The sequence below is a fragment of the Mustela erminea genome, chromosome 6, assembly GCF_009829155.1.
Source record: "Mustela erminea isolate mMusErm1 chromosome 6, mMusErm1.Pri, whole genome shotgun sequence".
Classification (NCBI taxonomy): domain Eukaryota; kingdom Metazoa; phylum Chordata; class Mammalia; order Carnivora; family Mustelidae; genus Mustela; species Mustela erminea.
In genome coordinates, this window is record NC_045619.1 from 69811422 (window position 1) to 69832083 (window position 20662).

Here is a 20662-nt window from a genome sequence, read left to right on the forward strand (position 1 = left end):
TAGTTCAAAAACATATGTATAATCATCCCCATGAACATGAATTTTAATTAGTATTTTGATAGAGAGAAACCAGATATTTTTTTAACCTGCTCTGTTCTTGTTTTCTGTTCCTCTCCCAGTTTTAGCCTCCATTAAACATTCATATACTGTATGTTTTGTGTCTGTATGAGGAAAAGCCTTATCCCTGGATTGGTGGGAACGCAAACATCTTGGTTTTCTGTGGCATACAAAATATCTTCCCAGTGGAGCTCACAAGCAGAAACTTATCGCTGGGAAATCTAGAGCTCTCTCTGAGCCCTTGGTGCACCAGGAAGGAAGGAAGCCATATGCCTTTTCCTTTTGTCAATGGAGACGTCTGCACCCTTTTGCTTCCCCCGATCTACTCTTCACACCCATCATCTCCTCTTCCTGGGATGCCTTTTAAAAATGAAACAAGTGTAGTCTATGCACATATTACTATGTGACAGGGCAGTTTTAGAGAAAAATGGATAAGACTATCATTACAGAAACTTTTAAAAATGGAACACATAACATACTGATAAATAAACTTAATAAACGCTCACATTTTACTCATTAGTTTTATTCTGCCTATCTCTGAAAAGGATTTGAGATCGCATCACTTGTCAGAAGATACTGTGCTGAATCATCTTCCCCTTAGCAAAGCTCTTTCCCACCTTAAATAAGGTGCTTCGATTAATGCCCTACACATGATAATGAGATGCTGATACAGTGAAATGCTTCTATTAGCGATAATTTTTCTGCTTAGGGGGTCACCCACACCCCAGGCTTTTTTTTCTTCTCCCAGAGGAATACAGAGAATTAAATGAATTAAAATGATACAATGGAATAAAAAATCTGGCATTAAAAATCAGTCCAGTCAAAAAAAGAAAATCAGTCTTGGTGCAACAGTATTCATCTATTTCATATTCTTTTTCCTTAAATATTTTTATTTATTTATTTGAGAGAGAGAGAGCGAGAGCAGGCAGGGGCAGAGGGAGAGGGAGAGACTCTCAAGTAGACTCCTCACTGGGCACAGAGCCCAATGTGGGGATCCATCCTAGGACCTTGAGATCGTGACCAGAGCTGGAACCAAGTCAGATGCTTACCCAACTGTGCCACCCAGGCACCCCTGCCTATTTTATAGTCTTTATTAGAATCCCCAAGCTTGCCTCTGAGTGTTAGCTGTACTTCATTCTACCCCAAGGGCAATGGTAAAACCAACATTAGCGTTAGGAAAGGTAAATTTTACTGTGTTTTGGGGGTCTCTCAGGGGTTTTTCAGACTTTTATTTTTCGTCAAACACTAACACAGCCATTCCTTTTTCCTTTCTTCTTTTTCTTCCCTGAGGAAACTCTGGCCCCTTCAGCGAGATTATAGTGAGATACCTCATAGGAACTTGCTGAGTACACCCTCTTGGTGTTGGTAGCTTTCTTGGGCTTGTTGAACCTCTACTCTTCCTCCAAGCCATTAAGCATCATTCCTATAGCATTCACGACAGCAGCAGGGAATGTGCTATTGGATACTTGGTGATCTCAAACCACAAACCGAGATCCATGTCTATGCATTACATTGGGACTACTGCAAAGATGGCTTTTGAATTACGTGTAGGCTGCCTTGTTTGGGGAAGAGTAGGAAAAGCTGTTGCTAAATACACCTGCTTACTTTCAGAACTGCAACTCAGATTTCTATTTTCTGAAAACTTTTTCCAAGCTTTTGTGTCAGATTGGATTACAGTAGATTCATTCATTCATTCATTTAATCACTATTTACAAGCTCTTAATATGAGTCCTAAATTTAAAGAAAGTTCAGGGTTGTTCCTTGCCACAGAGATGTTTGTTCATAGGCAAATATTTCCTGGCTCTTATGTTTTTCAGACTTTTTGTAGGTTTAGGTTAGTTTAAGTCTCAAAAAAGTCCTGTGAAAGAAAGAAAAATATTTAAAATTTCTAAAACTCATTTTTCCTCTCTGAGTATCAACCAAGACTATTTCATAATTGCTTTTTCTCATAGAGATTTATATTCAAGACTAGAAATAAATTTGAGCTCCAGTGAAAACATCAAAGGTAATTCAGACTTCCCAGTTCTACTCCTCTTCCATATCAGAAATGTTGAGACAACTGACAACCAGAGTAGACTCAGTGAACCTCCCTACCCACCAGTGATTTTCCAGGAATTGTATGAGGATTTTAAAAATACTCATGGATGTTATTAATTATAAAATTATTTACAACTTCAAAATACTGTGAATAACCTAAATTCCTGTCCATAAAAGACTTACTGAATAAACAAAAGCATGTCTGTATAGTGAAGAATCATGCAGTTATAAGAGATAATGAGGAAGATCTCTGGGCAGTATTTTGGAGACATTTCCAGGATGTGTTATTAGTGAAAAATTTAAAACCTTCAAGGACTCCACTTTTCTGTACTTTACTCATAGTATGTAGTATGCTACATTCTGCACAAGAAAGAGGGAGAAATAAGAATAAATACATGATTGCTTTTTTTTTTTTTTTGAAAGGAATATAGGAGGGATAAGCCAGAATTAATAAAAATAATTACATATAACGTGTGGATGAGAATGAATAGAAGGATAGGGATGGAAGTCTCCTCAGAGTTACCTTTACATATAGTTTTAACTTTGGACCATGCAAATACTGTATATATTTGAAAAATGAAAATTAACCAACAAAGAATAGGAAAATATCTGTGATGTTTGATACTAACATTGATGGAAAGCTGAATGATAGTTGTTGTTGGTACTTTGGACTGATAGTCTACTAAAGAGCAAATAGGAAATGAAGGGGAGGCACTTAAGAGATTGATACCAACTGAATTGTATCTATTAACTTGTACTTTTCCATTAAATGTATTCCTTAATTATTAGTTTTCTTTCATTTCTACGACTAACAAGAATTGCTTCTTCCTCTCCCAGGCTATTAGTCCTTTTGACAGGAAAGGACAATAAATGAAACTATTAATAGTTTTCTCTATTTTGGCAATAATTTGAGCCACTGATGTGATTTTATGTCATGCATTCTCAGGAGAGGACCATGTACAATCAGTGCATACTCTTTGCCAGTTTTTGAGTCTTCATAATTATTAAAAACATACATTATAGGAAATATCACTTGCCTCCTGAGCCACATTGTTTTTTCTTCTTCTTTCTATTTACTAGAAAAATAATACCAATAATGTACCACTTTCTACTAATATGTAACCATCTCCTTGAAGGTGTAACATGCTTTTGGAGTTAACCCTTCTGGAGGCAAGAAGGTCATAATTATTAAAATTATTGTAAGAAAATGAAACATGACTATGATAAGGTTCAATAGTTGTCAATTTATTCAACTAATGGGTTTTCCAGTGACTCAAAATGTTAAAATTGTGAAGTTTTCCCTAACTTCTGCTCTAGATGAGTGCTTCAGCATGGTTGTATATATCTCTTAAAACAAAGATGTGCAGGGGGCGCCTGGGTGGCTCAGCGGGTTAAGCCGCTGCCTTCGGCTCAGGTCATGATCTCAGGGTCCTGGGATCGAGTCCCATATCAGGCTCTCTGCTCAGCCTGCCTCTCTCTCTCTGCCTGCCTCTCTCTCTGTCTACTTGTGATCTCTCTCTGTCAAATAAATAAATAAATAAAATCTTTAAGAAAAAAAAAAAAAAACCAAAGATGTGCAGGTGTACATTATTTAGAAACTGGTTTTAGGAGCTTCTGGGAGACTCCGTTAGTTAAGCAGCTGACTCTTGATTTGAAGGCCATGAAATGGAGTCCAGCATCGGGCTCTGTGCTGAGCATGGAGCCTGCTTCAAATTCTTTCTCTCCCAACCCCTCTGTCTCTCCCCCACCTCTACGACAATATATTTGTTTGTATTAGACCTACTTTATACAATTTGGGGGGATGGGGAAGCCCCACAATTTTGATAACAGGTAAGGTATGCCTGTGTAGAGTCGCATTCTCAACTTTTGACCCTGCTGTTGCTGTTCGCTTGAGGGAAGCAAAGTGAATCATGAGGTTGACTTTCTTCATCGGTGTAGAATTTGTGTTCAGTTTAATAAAAGTTTATTGGCACCAACTTTGTGTCTAGCACTTGAATAATTTCTTTTACTCAATGACCTTCTACTTAAGTAGGCAAAGTTTCATAGAATTTCACAGAGTGCCGGCAGTCTGAGAATTACGCACACGGCATGGATAGAAAGCCAGAAGATGCCTAGAGCGCTGTATAGTGAGGACCCTGTGTGTTTCTAATGAGAACAAAAGGATTTTGCTAAACCTAAATAGCCTCTGTTTAGTTATAAGTCAGTGATTACGATATTAAAGAAAGTTGTACTATTACACATATGAGTGCTTTTCATCATGCAGTGACATAGTGGAAAAAAAATAACTAAGTAGAAACGTCGGTTCCCCATATCAAAAGCTATGAAATATAAGTGCTCCTAGCCAAAGAAGGCAAGATCTGGATTTTTTTTTTTTTTAAAGGATATATAGAATAAATATGCAACCCTCCTGATAATGTTGGCTGATGAAATGAAATTCACCAACTGTAATTCTGGCACGGAGAGACACACATAGTGCCCGCACATACACACACATACACACACACCCTCAGCATATCCTTAATCATTTGCTATCTTATTTACATTTCATTTGGTAGAGCAAATTCTATCATTTGAACTTTAAAAAAAATGTATTTCACTATTACTTAGGGAAAAATAGGAAATAATGTGATTGGCTTTCAAATAGCTTATTACCATTCAAATACTCTCAAGATAAATTATATTAAAGGAAAAAAAAAAGAGAAACCCTGTTTCAGCTTCGGAACCATTCTAAATGGAGACTCCGCTCTAAGTAATCAAAATTGCTTTAGTTGTGCAGAGCGGCATTAAAAGCCTTGTCCACTAATTGAGTGAAGCGTTGCTCCAGGAGCAGTCTTGTCCCCTCATTAGATGATCTTGCAGGCACTGTTTGTCATTCTGAGTTGCCGGGCTCAATCTAACAGTACTGCTGGCTCAAATTAGTTGTAATTCATTATGACACAGTATGTCCTTCTGTGAAACAACAATGGGAAGCCCATGGGGCATCTGTCTGCCACTAGTTCTTCTTTAACACGTTCCTCCCACTTCAGTTCAAGTGACCACCTTTGCATGAACCTTCTAACTTCTTGAGCTGCCTGGTGATTGGAGCCGCACTTTGCCTTAAGCGTGGCCTCCACATCCCCTCTGCTACTGTTCCAGAGAGGAGGAGGGGGGTGTCAAACCACAGGCCAAGTCGGTCTGAAAAATACTGCCATGTTCTGAAGGGAGCCAAGTGCCCTGGGATAGGTGTGAGTGTGAGGACTTCTTTTTGAATGTGGATACTGCCCTTGTGTCAAATCACGGGAGATGTCAATAGAAGATATTGAGAGGGAACATTCATAAATGTGATATCAATCCAAAGAGAATGAAACTTCTGATGATAGGAGTTTGGTTATTCAACACATTGAAGGGAAACGTCTTGTTTCTATGATGAGCATTGCTGTTCAAAAAACGACCTTTCTGCTCATATGAGCAGGTAGAATCCTGTCGCTAGGGAAAAGTTCCAGCAATGATGCAGTTGGACACTTCCTCCTACCAACTCTAGATTGTGTGTTTTTATCAATGAACTCATTGTGTTGATTCAGATCATTTGTTCTGTCTCTGGAAGACTGACTTAATTCAACGGGTAAAGTGTGTCTAAACCATGTTCAGATACATCTTTTCCTCTGAAATTCTTAAATTGCCCACGGATGCAGAAAAGTTTACATTTATTGACTGTTAACTCTGCAGTGTTGGAAGTGGAGGTTCTTAGTCAGTAGAAGGTACAGGACAGTGATGCACCCACTGTTTTCATAAGGCTGAGCCTAATCTCACTGTAGGACGTTTGCTCTGTGCAATATGGGCTTGGTGGGATTTTAAAAGCATTAAAAGCCTGCCTACTTCCACACCATTTATCATTTGAAATTCCACAATTAGACTAATTCCTTTGGATTATATTTAAAAAAAAAAAACTTTTCTGGACATAATCTGATTGTTTAAACTGGTTAATCCATTACTATTAGTAAATTAGTAATCATTTATTCATTTATCTAATATTTATTTCTGTTAACTCTATCCAACGCACCCTAACAAAATCTGTCAGTTCAGCGGTAGTCCCCATTACCCCATTACCCCATTTCACAAAATCCTTCCAGAATATGTAGATATATCTGTTTTTACATAGTAGTTCTTAATATGTCTTGACTGAACTCCTGCTTTCTTCCCCAAAGCTAGTTCATCCATATTCAGTCTTCATAACTTCAGTGAATGCTACTCCATCCTATTTGCTCATTCCAAACACCTGGGAGTCATCCTTTGATTTCTAGCTTTCACTCACATCCATATTCTGCTCACTGGCAAATCCTGTTGGCAAAAATATATATTCTGAATTTCCCACTACCTTTTGGCCCCAACTATTGCCTGGAATATTAACACAGGCTCTTTAAACCTATCTTCCATCAATTTATACCATAGCTCTGAAAATAAGTGGGGACATTTTTAATTGTCAAAAAGTCTGGGGATAACTACTGACATTTAGAGATGCTGAATGACCCACTGTGGGCTCGAGGGTTAGGACAAAGAGGAGTTGCCCACCCTAAATACCAGTAACAACCCCACTGAGAAATGCTGAGCCCATTAAGAATCTAAGTCATGGAATGTTCCACTGTTGTGCAGACCCCTTCAGTGACTGCTAATTTCTCTGAGAATAAAAGCCAGTGTTATTACAGTGGCCTACAAGGCCTTACACAACCCATCCTTGCTGCTCCCTTACTTATCTGATCTCATTTCCTATTACCTCTCATTCATTTATTGCATTACAGCTGCTCTAAAAAGACAGTCACACCGACGTGCTATTCCCACCACTTGAAATGTTCTTTCCCCAATGTGCATATCTTACCCCTTCACCTCCTGACTCAACTGCCTTCTTTCTCCATTACCCAGTTGCAGAGTCTCCGCTCAGAGACCCACAAGCTCTGTTTTGTCTCCAAAGTACAGATCATCATCTAACATATTTTGTTATATTCTTGTCACTCTTTACTTACGAGAGTATACGATGCATGAGAGATTTTTGTGTTTTGTAATTATCACCTTGTTTAGAATATCTGCCATAGAGTAGATGCTCAGTAAGTAGTTTGAATGGATGGAGTTAAGCTTATAAAAACCTTAGGCAGTTTCCCATGAAAGAAACGAGAATTTAAAAGCCTAGAGGCTAGTTGATTTGTCAAGATATACATAGCTTAGTAAAGAGAGAGATTTTCACCTGTTCTCATGAACACATTTGTTTTTTCATTTACTAAGTATTAAACTCCAGTTTAAGTCAGGCACTGTTCTAGGTGCTAGAGGTAAAGCAAAGAAGAAAATAGGTAAGGCCATAAAACAAACTAATTTTAGAGATGGTAAGTGCTATGCAGGAAATAAAAGGAGGAGGGGGATAGTGACAAGTGGCTGAGGGAGGCCTCCAATTCTTATATTTTTTCTACTTGTAATCTGACTAGCTCATTTACATACTAGTAATAATTGCTTTATTTGATACATTAGCGTTTGAAAATGAAGTGAGGAATTAATACATAGACAGGTATATTTTGAAGAGGTGTATGTAGTCTGTTGGAAAGAATATGGAGTATCCTGTCAGGTAGTTTTGGGTTCAAGTCCCAGATCTGCCCCATGCTGACCATGTAGCCATGGGCAATTAAGTTCAACTCAGTAGCCTCATTTGTTCAGCATTAACAAATTTTTAACACTTCATAGGCAGTTGTGAAGTAAGGAACCAGTGTAGATACGTTATCTAATACATAGTAAAATAAGTCAATAAATGGTTTTTAAAAAGACTTTTGGCTACTTCACAGGAAATAGACCTGGATAGGAGCCCCAAGAAGGTATTTTTTAAATTATGAAGTCATTTGAGATTATTATGAGCTCAGATTATTATGAGGTACCAATTTAGAACCTTTGTAAAAGCCCTTTCTTTCCATCACTTAAATAGCAGCATACAATTTGTACAAAAGTTTTGTTATTCTATTTAATACACTTTTGGTTATTATAAAAGTTATATAATTTATTGAGGAAATGTTTAGAAAATGTAGATTACCAAAGAAGAAAGTAAGAAATTCCTGTAATTCCAAAATTAACATGGTAACATTTTGGCACTTATCCTTTGGGTCATTTTTATGTAGTGCGTGTGCGCGTGTGTGTGTGTGTGTGTGTGTGTGTATGGGTGTCCTTGGTTATATAAACCACAGATCCTCTGCCTAGAAACCAAGTTAATATTTTTAAACACTAATATTTTCGAACAAGATTAGCATTTAGGAACTTTTAGATGTTGGAATCACAGGATTGTGTATATGGATCTGGGCTCTAGGGAAATGATCCATAATTCCTTTAAGCAATGCCCTAGCTCATTCCTCATATATATGTGTGTGTGTGTGTGTGTGTGTGTGTGTGTGTGTGTGTGTGTGTATAAAATATTTCCTCAGGGTATAATCTCAAAAATAAATTTACATAGGAGTATGTGTAAGATTACTGGTATATATGATCCAAATACTTTTTCAAAATATTTGAACCAGTTTCAAGTTTCACTAACCACATATGAGTCTCACTTTACCATACCTTTCTAGTATGGGTTTTTATAATAAAAACTTGTGCTAGTTGGTAAAATTCATAATTGGATACTTCCAGATGTATGCTAACTTACCATTTGTGGGTCCCGTGAAAGGAGTTCTTCAATATCCCTTGGAGAGTTAGGAAAGACTTCACTTCAGAAGGTTGAACAACAGGGTTGAGTGTTGAGGGGACATAGGTAGAGAAGAGTTGAAGAACATGCTTAAGTTGTCCCATGTGTAGTTTGGGAGCAATGAGCACAGCTAGGAAACTTATAGTCAAAGTAAGAAAAGAGAATGTAGAGAAGGGCAATAGCTGGAGAAATGGAGGGGAAGAGACAGAGTTTATAGATGTTTAAGAGACAAGATGAGCATGATTCAGTGACCAATGGCATGTGGAAGGGGAGGGAGAGGAAACTCCCATCAGTCTTATAAGGACTTTTTGATTAAAGAGTTCTAATTTTGTAAAAACCAGTCCTTTGTTCAACATTTTGAGTTCAGTTAAATTTAAAAACACCAAATTGCAGTAAAGACTACCCCTATTTGCATAGTAGGTGTAGGTAGGCAACCATTGTTTTGTATTTCAGCATGCTGCCCCACCCAAACACACCCTTTCCTTTGGGAGAACTGCTTCTTCATTCTCTGCGCAGGACAAAGGTACATGGTATGGTCCTAGTTAGTCACAGAACTTCACTCTTCAGGCCATTATGAGTGATAGGAAAAGCCCTAGTTTTTCCATTATGCATTTATGAGTAATCTTCCCTTATGACATTTTGTCTTCCCATTGAATGGTAAATAAAATTTAATCACAATACCTGTACATTCTTGCTATGGCATGAAAGATTATAAGAGTGACAAGATGATATAACACTGATGGAGTATCTACAGTAAAACTCAGTGGTACTCAGTGGACTAGGTCCTCTTGCATTTGACATACATTAACTCATTTAATACTACTAACCCCCCTAAGGCATCCATTATTATAATTCCCATTTAAAAGATGAGAAAATGAAGGAACCAAGACATAAAATATCTTGCCGCTGGTCATGAGTAAGTGCTGGAGCTGGGCTAGCCAGACTTAACAAATGTCAGTAGAGGAAATGTGGTATTTTTATTCATTATTTTAAGGAATGATAGTGGGAAGTAAACATCTTTTCCATAATGTTCAATTTTACTTGCAATTATTCAGGCTTTCCTGGGAGCAAACTGAGATTATTGATTTTCTATTTTTTTACTTAATAATCAATTAATGTGCTAATCAACTACATAATGCTATTTCCATTTGGTGATAGTGATGATGTTCTGTTTTGTGTATATCTGGTAGGGATCACCTCACATCTTATTTTATCATTGGAAATTCCTACTTTATGATTTCTCACCTTCATTTATTTATACACATTATAATATCTGCTATACTGTTAATTTCTAAGGTGCAGAATCCACATGTGATTAATCTTCCTAGGCTTCAGAGTAGACCAAAAAAAGAGAAAGTATTGTTTATTTTTGGGTTCTGTAAACTCATTGGTTCAATTCATTATCACCTTAAAAATGAGGAAGCTGCAGTTGAGAAAGGTTTTGCCACCTGTAAGTTGAGGCCTGAACTCATAGTCCATTCTAGATAATCCCCAAACACATGTACTGTATATCTCTGTATTTTATCTTAAAATCAATATCTCACGATAAGTCATCAGTAACTTTTTATGGACTAGATGAGAGAATAGGTGGCTGATATTCAGCCATCCCCAACTTAAAGCAATGTGTATACCCACTTTAGAGATGGGAAGGGAACCTTATTTAAATTTCAATAGCAGAAAATAAACATGAATCATTAAACACGTATTAAATAAAGAGATTAACCACTGTATGTTGTATAACTGCAATGGATCAAGCTATTTAATCATATCACTCTTACCGTTATGAAATTGGGTAAACATGAAGTAATCTTACAGTATAATGAAATCTCTTATTTTTTAATGAATTCATTTAAATCAAAAGTAAATAGGTAGTATTGGGAAGCTTCAATTTTATGTCACTGAAACCTGATTTTTTTAAAGTATATATTTCTTCATATATTTACCTAGTTTTGTTTGGCAGCTAAAATTTTATAACCGTCATTCTTAGAGAATTCTAAAATCGGTGAGGTATCCATGTGATTCCCAAAGAATTATATTCTGAACTATTGCCATAATTTGGATTAATCAGTTTTTCCCTTCACTATCAGTGCTGATAAAGTGACAGTTACACTTGGATTGTATTATAATGCTTGAACTCTGTTGAAAGACTAATCTCTGAAGACTAGTTTAAAAGTAGACTATCTTTCTATTATTTTATTGTTGGTATTTAAACTTGGTTTGAAGGAGCGCCTGGGTGGCTCAGTGGGTTAAGCCGCTGCCTTCGGCTCAGGTCATGATCTCAGGGTCCTGGGATCGAGTTCCGCATCGGGCTCTCTGCTCAGCAGGGAGCCTGCTTCCCTCTCTCTCTCTGCCTGCCTCTCCGACTACTTGTGATTTCTCTCTGTCAAATAAATAAATAAAATCTTTAAAAAAAATAAAAATAAAAATAAAAAAAATAAACTTGGTTTGGCATTAGTGTTCTGTCAAGAAATCGTCTATCAAATATAAAATATATTTTGTATTATCTTAACATGGTTAGATTTTTTTCAAGGCAGATGAGGGTACTTTTCCTTTTTTAAAAATGAGAACACAATTGTATTAATGTGTCTTTGTTTTCTAATATGTAATTTGTTAAAAACTGTTTTGTTGAGTTATAGTTTATATACTTTACAATCTACTCATTTAAAGTAGCAATTCACTGTTTTGTAGTAAATTCAAGGACTTGGTCAAAATCGTCATAATATAATTTGAGAACTTTTTAATCTCACAAAAACTTCATACACATTAACAGGTCCTCCCCACTCTAAATCTGTTAACTCTAGGTAACCGCTAATATGTCGGTATGTCTCTATAAATTTACCTATTGGAGCATTTCTTATAAATGGAATCATACAATATATGAATATAACAAATGCTCCAGTTAGGTAAATTTGAAGCACCTGGCTCAGTGGGTTAAGCCTCTACCTCCGGCTCAGGTCATGATCCCAGGGTCATGGGATCGAGCCCTGCATGGGGCTGTCTGCTCAGCAGGGAGCCTGCTTCCTCCCCCCCCCCCCCCCCCGCCCCCGCCTGCCTCTCTGCCTACTTATGATCTCTCTGTCAAATAAATAAATAAAACCTTTAAAAAAATATGGTATTTTGTTACTGGCTTCTTTCTTTTGGTATCTTTTAAAGTTTCATTCATGTTTTAATATATAATTTATGGTTTATGGCTGAATAATACTCCATTGTATGCATATACTTAAATATTGTTTATTCATTCATCAGTTGATGGGCATTTAAATTGTTGCCACATTTCAGCTCTTATAAATAATGCTGCTATAAACACTCATGTACAAGTATTTATATAGACAGACATAGGTTTCATTTCTTTTGTGTATGTATATAGGGTGGAATTGCTGGGTCATATAGTGACTCTATATTTAACTTTTTAGGAACTGCCAAACTATTTTCCAAAGCAAATAGTTTCCAAATGTATATTTGATGTACATTTGATGTATAATTTCTCTACAATCTCATCAGCACTTATTATTACCTATCTTTTTTTATTAGTCATCCTAGTGGATGTGAGGTGGTATATCATTGTAGCCTTGGCTTGCATTTTCCTAATGGCTAAATAATGTTGAGTATCTTTCATGTGTTAACTGGCCATTTATATATCTTCTCTGGGAAAATGCCTATTTAGATTCTTTGCCCATTTTAATTGGGTTGTTTAACTTTTTATTATAAAGTGGAAAGAATTCTTTATATATTTCGGATATAAGTCCTTACAGATGTATGGTTTACTAATATTTTCTCCCATTCTGTAGGTTGCCTTTTTACTTTATTCTTTCTTTATTGCTCCCAAGACAAAATCGTGCTCGATACCTTCTCGATTATATACTTTGAAGCCCAAAAGTTTTTCTGTTTTTTATGTAATCCAATTTACCAGTTTTTTGTTGTTGTTGTTGTTGTTGTTTTGTCTTCTCTGTTGGTGGTGTGTCTGAGAAACCCTGGCCAAACTCAGGGCTATGAATATTTGTGCTTTCTCCTAAGAGTTTTATAGTTTTGACTTTTACATTTAATAATATCCATTTTGAGTTAATTTTTTGCATGGTATTGAGGTAGGGGTCTAATTCCATTCTTTTGCATATGGATATCCAGTTGTCCATTTGTTGAAAAGACTATTATGGTCCGATAGGAATTCTCAGATGTCACTGGGTATCCTATCATTCAGTTCAATCTGGCAGTATCTGGAATTAGCATCAGATCCCAGAAGTTAAAGAGTAAAGTCCCCAGTGACTGCCCTTACTTCAGAAGGTAACTGCAAGTGGGGTCCCCAGGCAATGGGTACTTCTGCCTGGCATAATTGGCTACAGATTTGTGAGTTCTCCCAACACTCCTTCAGCTTCAGTAATTCACTAGGATGACTCACAGAACTCATAAACCGCTATACTTACTATTATTGTTTTACTATAAAGGCTTCAAATGAATATCCCAGATGAAGATACATAGGACAAGTCTGGAAGGGTCTCGAGCACAGGAGTTGGTTTTTGTGGAGTCAGGGTGTGCACCCTCCCATATGTCAATATGTTCACCAACCAGGAACTCTCTGAGTCTCATCATTTTAGAGCTTCTCTTGAGGTTTCATTACATAGGCACAATTGATTAAATCATTAACCTTGTGATTAAACTCAATCTCTAGTCCCTCTCCTCAGAGTCTAGGGTGGTAGGGTCCTAAAAAGTTCCAGTTCTTAAATCACGTGTTTGCTTTTTTTCACAACCTCTCCCATTCTGAAGCTATCTAGGGGCTCTGTTATGAGTCAAGTCATAGCATAACAAAGGCTTATCTATCACTGAGTGAATTCCATAAGTTTTTGAAACTCTGTGCAAGGAATCAGGAACAAATATCAGATTTCTTTGTCTTTCTTTTTCATTCCCTTTCTCTCTCCCTCTCTTTCTTCCTTCTTTCCTTCCTTCCTAATAGTTCTTAGTGAATTCCTTTAGATTTTCTAAATAAAAATAATGTTATCTCCAAATAGATGGTTTTATTTCTTCCTTTTCAATCTGGATATTTTTTATTTTTCTTTATTAACAAACCTGGCTGTAATCTCCAGTACAATGCTGAATAGAAGTCGTATGAGTGGACCTCCTTGTTTTATTCCTGATCTGGGGGGAACCAATCAGTCTTTTACCATTAAGTATGATAGTTGTGGTTTTTTGTAGATGCTCTCTGTATTAGATTAAGGAAGTTTTCTTCTATTGCTAGTTTGTTGAGTGTTTTTATTATGGTAATGTGTTGGACTTTGGTCAAATGTTATTCTCATCTATTGAATAATTGTATGATTTTATATTTTATTTATATAGCTTGTTCCATTATTTGATATTTAAATGTTAAACTAATTTTTATATTACTAAGATAAAACCCAGCAGGTCTTGGTGTATTATTTCTTTACTGTTTTACATACTTTAAAATAATTTAGGGACTCCAGAAGTCACCCAAAATTATTGAAGCTCTTAAAAGTGAAGTCTTTATAAACTAAAAATCAAAAGTTATGCAGTAGTTTGGGCCTAGATCACCTCCAAAACTGTGATTATAGTATGTACGACCAATATTCTGGAAGTAGGATTCTATTTTCCTAAAAGTATGATTTTTAAGTCTTTTTCAAATACTGACTATACATAATCCAGTTAATGACACAGGTAACTCCACCATCCCAAAGCACAAAATTTATATAATTTATATTTATAAAATTTAATAATCATGTTGCAATGTCACAAAAATCATTAACACATGTTTAAACATTTTACAATGATAGAACTAGACATTTTAGGGGCCAAAGCTTAAAAAGGTAGAATAGGTGATGGACTTATCCTTATAAAAATTATTGTACATCTGTAAGTAAATACTAAAATCATGGTAAGATAGTTGTATGTATTGATTTCGGGAAGATTCCTGGATTCATGACAAAATGAAAGGAAACCATTTTTCTAGATCAAGAAAATAAGCCTCTTAGAGGTTCAGTAAATTTCCAAAGACATATAGCTCTTCTCTCATAGGACCACTGATTAAACCCTGGGCTTTGGGCCACCTGGGTGGCTCAGTCAGTTAAGCGTTAGACTCTTGATTTCAGCTCAGGTTATGACCTCAGGGTTGTCAGACGCAGACTTGCTCTGTACTGGACATGGAGCCTTAAGATTCTCTCTCTCTCTCCTTCTCCTTCTGCCCCCTCATCCCTCTCTAAAAGCAAACCAAGGGTGCTGGGGTGGCTCAGTTGTTGAGTGTCTGTGTTCAGCTTTCCTGGGATCCGGTCCCACATTGGGCTCCCTGCTATGTGCTTCTCCCTCTCCCACTCCCTCTGCTTGTGTTCCTTCTCTCGTGTTGTCTCTCTCTGTCAAATAAATAAACTCTTAAAAAACAAAAATAAAACCAAAACAAAATCCCCACACTCCCGAAAAAGGAAACTTGGTCTTTATAACACTAGAGTACGACTATGAAAGAGCAACTGGGTATAAATAAAGTGTTTCTGCTTTTATTTTGGTGTTTTCATTTTGGTGTTTTTAATCATACTATTTTTAATCTAGAAATTATTCAGTGAGTTTGTAAACTTTTATTCTTATACAACTTACTGTCTTAGTATAACATAGCACTCTGTGCCTTATAAGTCATATTCTGTATTTAATACATCTTAGTGCCATTTAAGATGTTTTCCCTAATACTGTAGCTGTAAGTAATGTTGCCTTACAAGTGTATTTTAAGGTAACCGTCAAGAACTATAACGAAGGTTACAATTGTTTTTCTCTATAAAACTAGGCCCAGGGTTCATATTCATGCATGTGCTTATATGAATGAATTAATAACATAAAAATTTATAAAAATGATTTAATTGATACAGCTCCAGAATAATTGGTTACCATTTTTACACTTCAACTGTCATTATATCTTGACTGTCTTTTATAAAATTTGTTTTTCAGTTGTTCATTCATTATTCATTCATCAACCATTAACTGGCACAGTCTTGTGTATCTGACTGTGTGGCTGTGAATCTGATCTAGAAAAAGTTGTTAGGATAAAATTTATTTACTGTTTCTTCCAAAGTTTTGTAGTAGAAACTTTAACTCTATGATATTTGATTTTTCCCCTATTTTGGAATTACTTTGATTTCTCACTACTTTTCTTTCATTTATTTTATTTTTGTTTTTTAGCCTTGCAAGAAATAGATAACATCAAGGACATCAGGAGAGGGAGAGATTGGACTGGGAGACTCAGCAGGTCAGGACATTTGCATTATCATTTGCTGATCATTCTTTTGCCATCAATTCTAGAGTTCTCAAGTCTCTTGCCACTTGTTTGTCTCTTGGACGTGCTTGCTTGGTATGTTCTCAGTTTTGCAAACCATGACTAACACCTTTATATAAAAAGTCCAGCATTTGGGTTTCTTTTTTTAGGATTTGAAGATCTAAAAAAATAATTAAAATAAATTTTCAGGAATAGAAGAAAATGTCTTACCTAATAAGTTATATAAATACCCTGATTTCTATAATTCTCAATCAGCTGTTTTTGAATGAAGATTTCTTGATAACTTTTCCAGAATCAAAACTTTAAACATATAAAATGTTATTAAGTAATTGTAGTGACATTAAGTAATTGTAAAAACACTTGGGTCATGAAAGTCATTTCCTTTCTTTTCCACTAAAGTCTCTGAGCTTGGATCCACCTCTAAAAGCTCTGACACTTTAGAGTCAATCTGTTTGCTTACATTAATCTTAACTACTGAATGATGACTACCATGTGTAAAGTGAAGGTTAATTAAAATCCAATTTCTATGTAAATGGAAAGATCCCAAAAGTCAAAGGGTGTACTATGAGCATTTGTCACCATTGTGGAAGGGTTAGTGTTAGTCCCATCCCTTGGTAAGCTGAAGCCATGCTGGCCTTTGGGGTTTCCATTGCCCTAAGTGTCTCCATGAGTGACTAATGGGTTCGTGTTCATCTCCTGCTTCAGAGAAGTCTCCCAGTTGACTTGAACAGTGATTACATTTCTCAGTACAATTGCTTAGTTATTTATAGAAGCCTGGGGATCCTTTACCTCTCTGTCACGCCTATCACTTCCACAACTCTCCTGGAGTGTCACTTAACTCCTCCACATCCAGGTTTCTTATAGAGCAACTCCCATTGGGCTTTTTCAGTTTTCGTAACCGGGAGGGATAGATGCTTTTGTCCTTCAGTCTGATCACATCTTTTCCAGTAAAAAGGCCTATTAAGAAAGGAGCTAAGCTTAAAATTCCTCTGCCTGGATGATTCAGGGATTTTGTTATTTCTTAGCATTAGCATTAAATACTAGACAGATTACTATTGTTATGTATTGAAAGAACAGTAGCTTCCGGCCTAAAGGAGAGATAATTTCAAGTATATCTTTATGCGGTGCATATGCTCAAGTCTCTGTTCTTAGCTAACTTAGGTATGAGTCCTGCAAAAAAGATGTATTTAGAATGATATGTTTAACTGGTTGGGTTTGTAAGTGTGACTGCACTGATTCTAGTAGCTTTGAGATTTCCTTTGAGCAATACTTTTACAAAGAGTTTTCTGGTGGTAAACATTTCCACATTTTCAGTTGACAAATATGATTAAACTAAACATTAAAAAGAAATAAATCGAAGCCCAAGTGGTGGGTGTTCTTGGCATTCAGCTGAAATGTAAGTATTGACCCTAAATTGAATATACTTGTTGAGTTTTGTGTGTTTGTAAGCAAAATCAAAAAGGAAGAGATGAACATCTCAGATTCCATTGCCTTGGGAGATAGAATCCAATCCAGTCTACCTGTTTTGCAAACCTAAATTGCCACCCAGTGTCACATGAAATAGTAACAGAGGTAAATCTGTGTCTCTTGATATAATGCAATTGTACTGCATTATGCTGCCTTACAGATTATGGAATACACACAGTTCTGCACACAATGTTATGCACATACATAGAAAATATCATTTGCCATGTCCACCAATTTATAATTTTATAGAAAATACAATTGATACTAATATTTGACTTTGGATCATTTTGATATTTAAAGAAATCAAGAACTTTAATTTTTTTTGCTTTCTTTTTTTTGTTTTTGTTTTTGTTTTTGCTTTTTGTTTTTTTGTAACTGTTGTTTCTCTGGAGAAGTTTCCTATTTGGCTGGATAAAATGGAAAGATGATTATCCATTCTTTCTTTCCTTCATGCAATGGAGGTTCTTATGCTCCTGAATCTTTATTTGAGAGGAGGAAAACATAAAGTGAAGATTTAAACATACATTTGGCCCTTAAACAATGTGGGAGTTTGAGGTGCTAACCCCTCATGCAGTTGAACATCTGTGTATAATTTTTGACTGCCCCAAAACTTAACAAATTGTCTACAATTGACCAGAAGCCTTACCAGTACCATAAGCAGTCAATTAACACATATTTTGTATGTTACATGTATTATATACTGTATTCTTACAATAAAGTAGGCTAGAGGAAAGAAAATGTTATTAAGAAAATCATTAGGAAGAAAAAAATACATATAAGATACTATACTGTAAAAAATGTATGTGTAAATGGACCCATGCAATTCAAACCCATATTGTTCAAGAGTCATCTGTAAATGTTAATGGGGATACGTACTAAGAAGAAAATAAAGCAGAATAAATAGAGAAGGATGGGAGAATATTTTAGATATTAAGTCTGAGGAAGGTAGTTTTAAGGAGAAAATGAAGCACAAAACTAAATGGAGAGAGGGAACCGTATAGATATAGATGGGTGAAGAGACACTTCTTACACTTAGTACGTTGAAAGATAGTCAAGAAAGGCAATGTGGCAGGGAAAGATTAAGGAGATTCTCAACTAGGAGTTGAGAATGGGAAGGGTGAAGTGGTGTCTACCATAGAAAGCCTGGTAGATAGCGGTAGGACCTTGACTATCATTCTGAGTGAGATGGGAATCGTTAAAGAGATTTTAGCCAATAAGGGACATCACGTAGCTCACATGTTTTAAGGATCACTCAAACTTACTGGGTATGTAAAGCATTTTAACATTTTCTCTTTTGGTACAGAATATAAATTATGAATGAAAATAGACTTAAATTAACAATGATCAGGGCAACATTATCTGATCAGGATATTGACTGATGATTGTGTTCCAGGAGCTAATGTTAAATAGTGCAGCTCTTATTTTTCTTTTCCATGTCCTTAATTTGCATAGTTCTTTTGAATTTGAATCATGTTTTTTGGCAGTGTATAATAACTTATTGTTTTAGAATAGGGACATTAATGACAATGATATGTCATATTTTAAAATTATGTGCATCTGATTGTTGCTTTGCATACTGATTTTCCCATTTGTTTGTCATTTATAATTTCAACCAAAACTACATTGCTGTGTATAAGTCCACAAGCAATCATGAATTTTATCTTCTATTTGTCAGGGAAGAGGTTTCAAAGTATGTCATAGCTTTTTTGCGATTATCACATGATCTATTGGACTATTTATGAAAAGGAAACGTGGAGTATTAAAAAAAAAAACTTAGTAGGATTTAGAGGGCATAAATTCTGGCACCAGCTCTGAAACTTTTAGCAGCCGAGTTGGGGTCTTAGACATGTTTGTCTAGAAGTGATCAACACTGCTCCACAGGGAGAAGTATACTGTTATCTTGGCAGTTCTTTTGCATTTGTTAAGCCAGTGTGCACATAGTAAGATGGTAAATAAAAATTGGTTGAATTAAGAGTCACCTACACTACAGGTGGCCATTTTAAATATGAATGAGAAAATAAGGGAGATCATTTCATATAAAGAACAGAGGAAAATCTCCGTATTTATTTTCCTAAAAATTATCCATTGGAGAACATACTATTGACGCTTGGAAGAAGAGTTGGTTCAAAGTGAGTATGAGAAAAGGAATTTAAGGGTTGCCTTCTGTCATCAGTCTTGTGGCAGCAGTTTCCAGCTGTCAAATAATGGTTTACCTTAATGTTTTCAAACCTTTAGACCAATACATTATATCTAAGCTTAGATTTCCATCATTTGGCTATCAGAATATTTATGCAATAAATGAAAATTTTTATTTGTTCTAAATTCTTCCCTTTTAAATTATAAGAATCACCTTTATGATTAAATGAGAACTAAAAAAATTACTCTCTGAATTATATTCTAAAGAAGAGGGCCTGCCTACCTCAACTTCACATAGACACCTGCAGTCTTCCTTGAATCTAGGGGTGATTTGGGTCCTTCTCCACCACAGGGAGTGCAGGAGGTTTTCCTTCTCTTAGAAGGACTAGTTCTTCCAAATGTGCTTATGCCTCACTTCTTTTGGCAGTTCCAGAAAGATTCTTCACTCTAATAGCTTCAACTTCTTTACTGGAAGCTTTAATATTTTCAGGTGCTGAAGTTTCCCACCTTAGTATATGTGCTGCCGAAGCGAGCACTGAAGTTTCCCACCTTAAAATAAATTGACAAAAAGTTCCCTTTGACCCTACTTCTTCCTCCAGCCATCACTCCCTTCATACACATGTTTTCCTGAGGTTTCAACTTCCTGTCTCCATTTTCTTTCTTCTCACCCACTCCCCCATCCTCTCCACTTCTATCATGCCAAGTCTTGCTAAGGAATCAGTTACTTCCATCACACTAAATCCAAATGACAATTTATAGTCATTATTTTATTTGGTCCTTCAGTTCATTCAACTGCATGAATGACTCTGTCTCCCATCACACTTTTTTTGGTTTATTTGTTTGAAAGACCCTTTCTCTTTGCTTTTTGTTGGGAGTGAATCTGTTTTGTTCTCTACTATAACCCTAACACACCTTTCAGAGTGCTTTGCTTATAACACATGTTGAATGAATTTAGATTGAAGATCCAATACCAATTATTATTATGTAAGATATAATGTCATAAAGAGTAAACAAGAACTACC

General features: G+C 35.9%; 1 protein-coding gene across 9 annotated transcripts in view; it reads left to right on the forward strand.

Moving 5' to 3' along the window:
- SOX5 (SRY-box transcription factor 5) overlaps positions 1–20662 on the forward strand; it is a 985042-nt gene that overhangs the window by 315453 nt on the left and 648927 nt on the right. For 2 of the 9 annotated variants that reach the window (XM_032349922.1, XM_032349923.1), the window contains exon 2: positions 15944–16010. The exons of the other annotated variants lie outside the window; for them this stretch is intronic. The gene's annotated coding sequence lies outside the window, so the exon portion shown is untranslated. The remainder of the gene's footprint in view (positions 1–15943; positions 16011–20662) is intronic. 9 annotated transcript variants of the gene reach the window in all.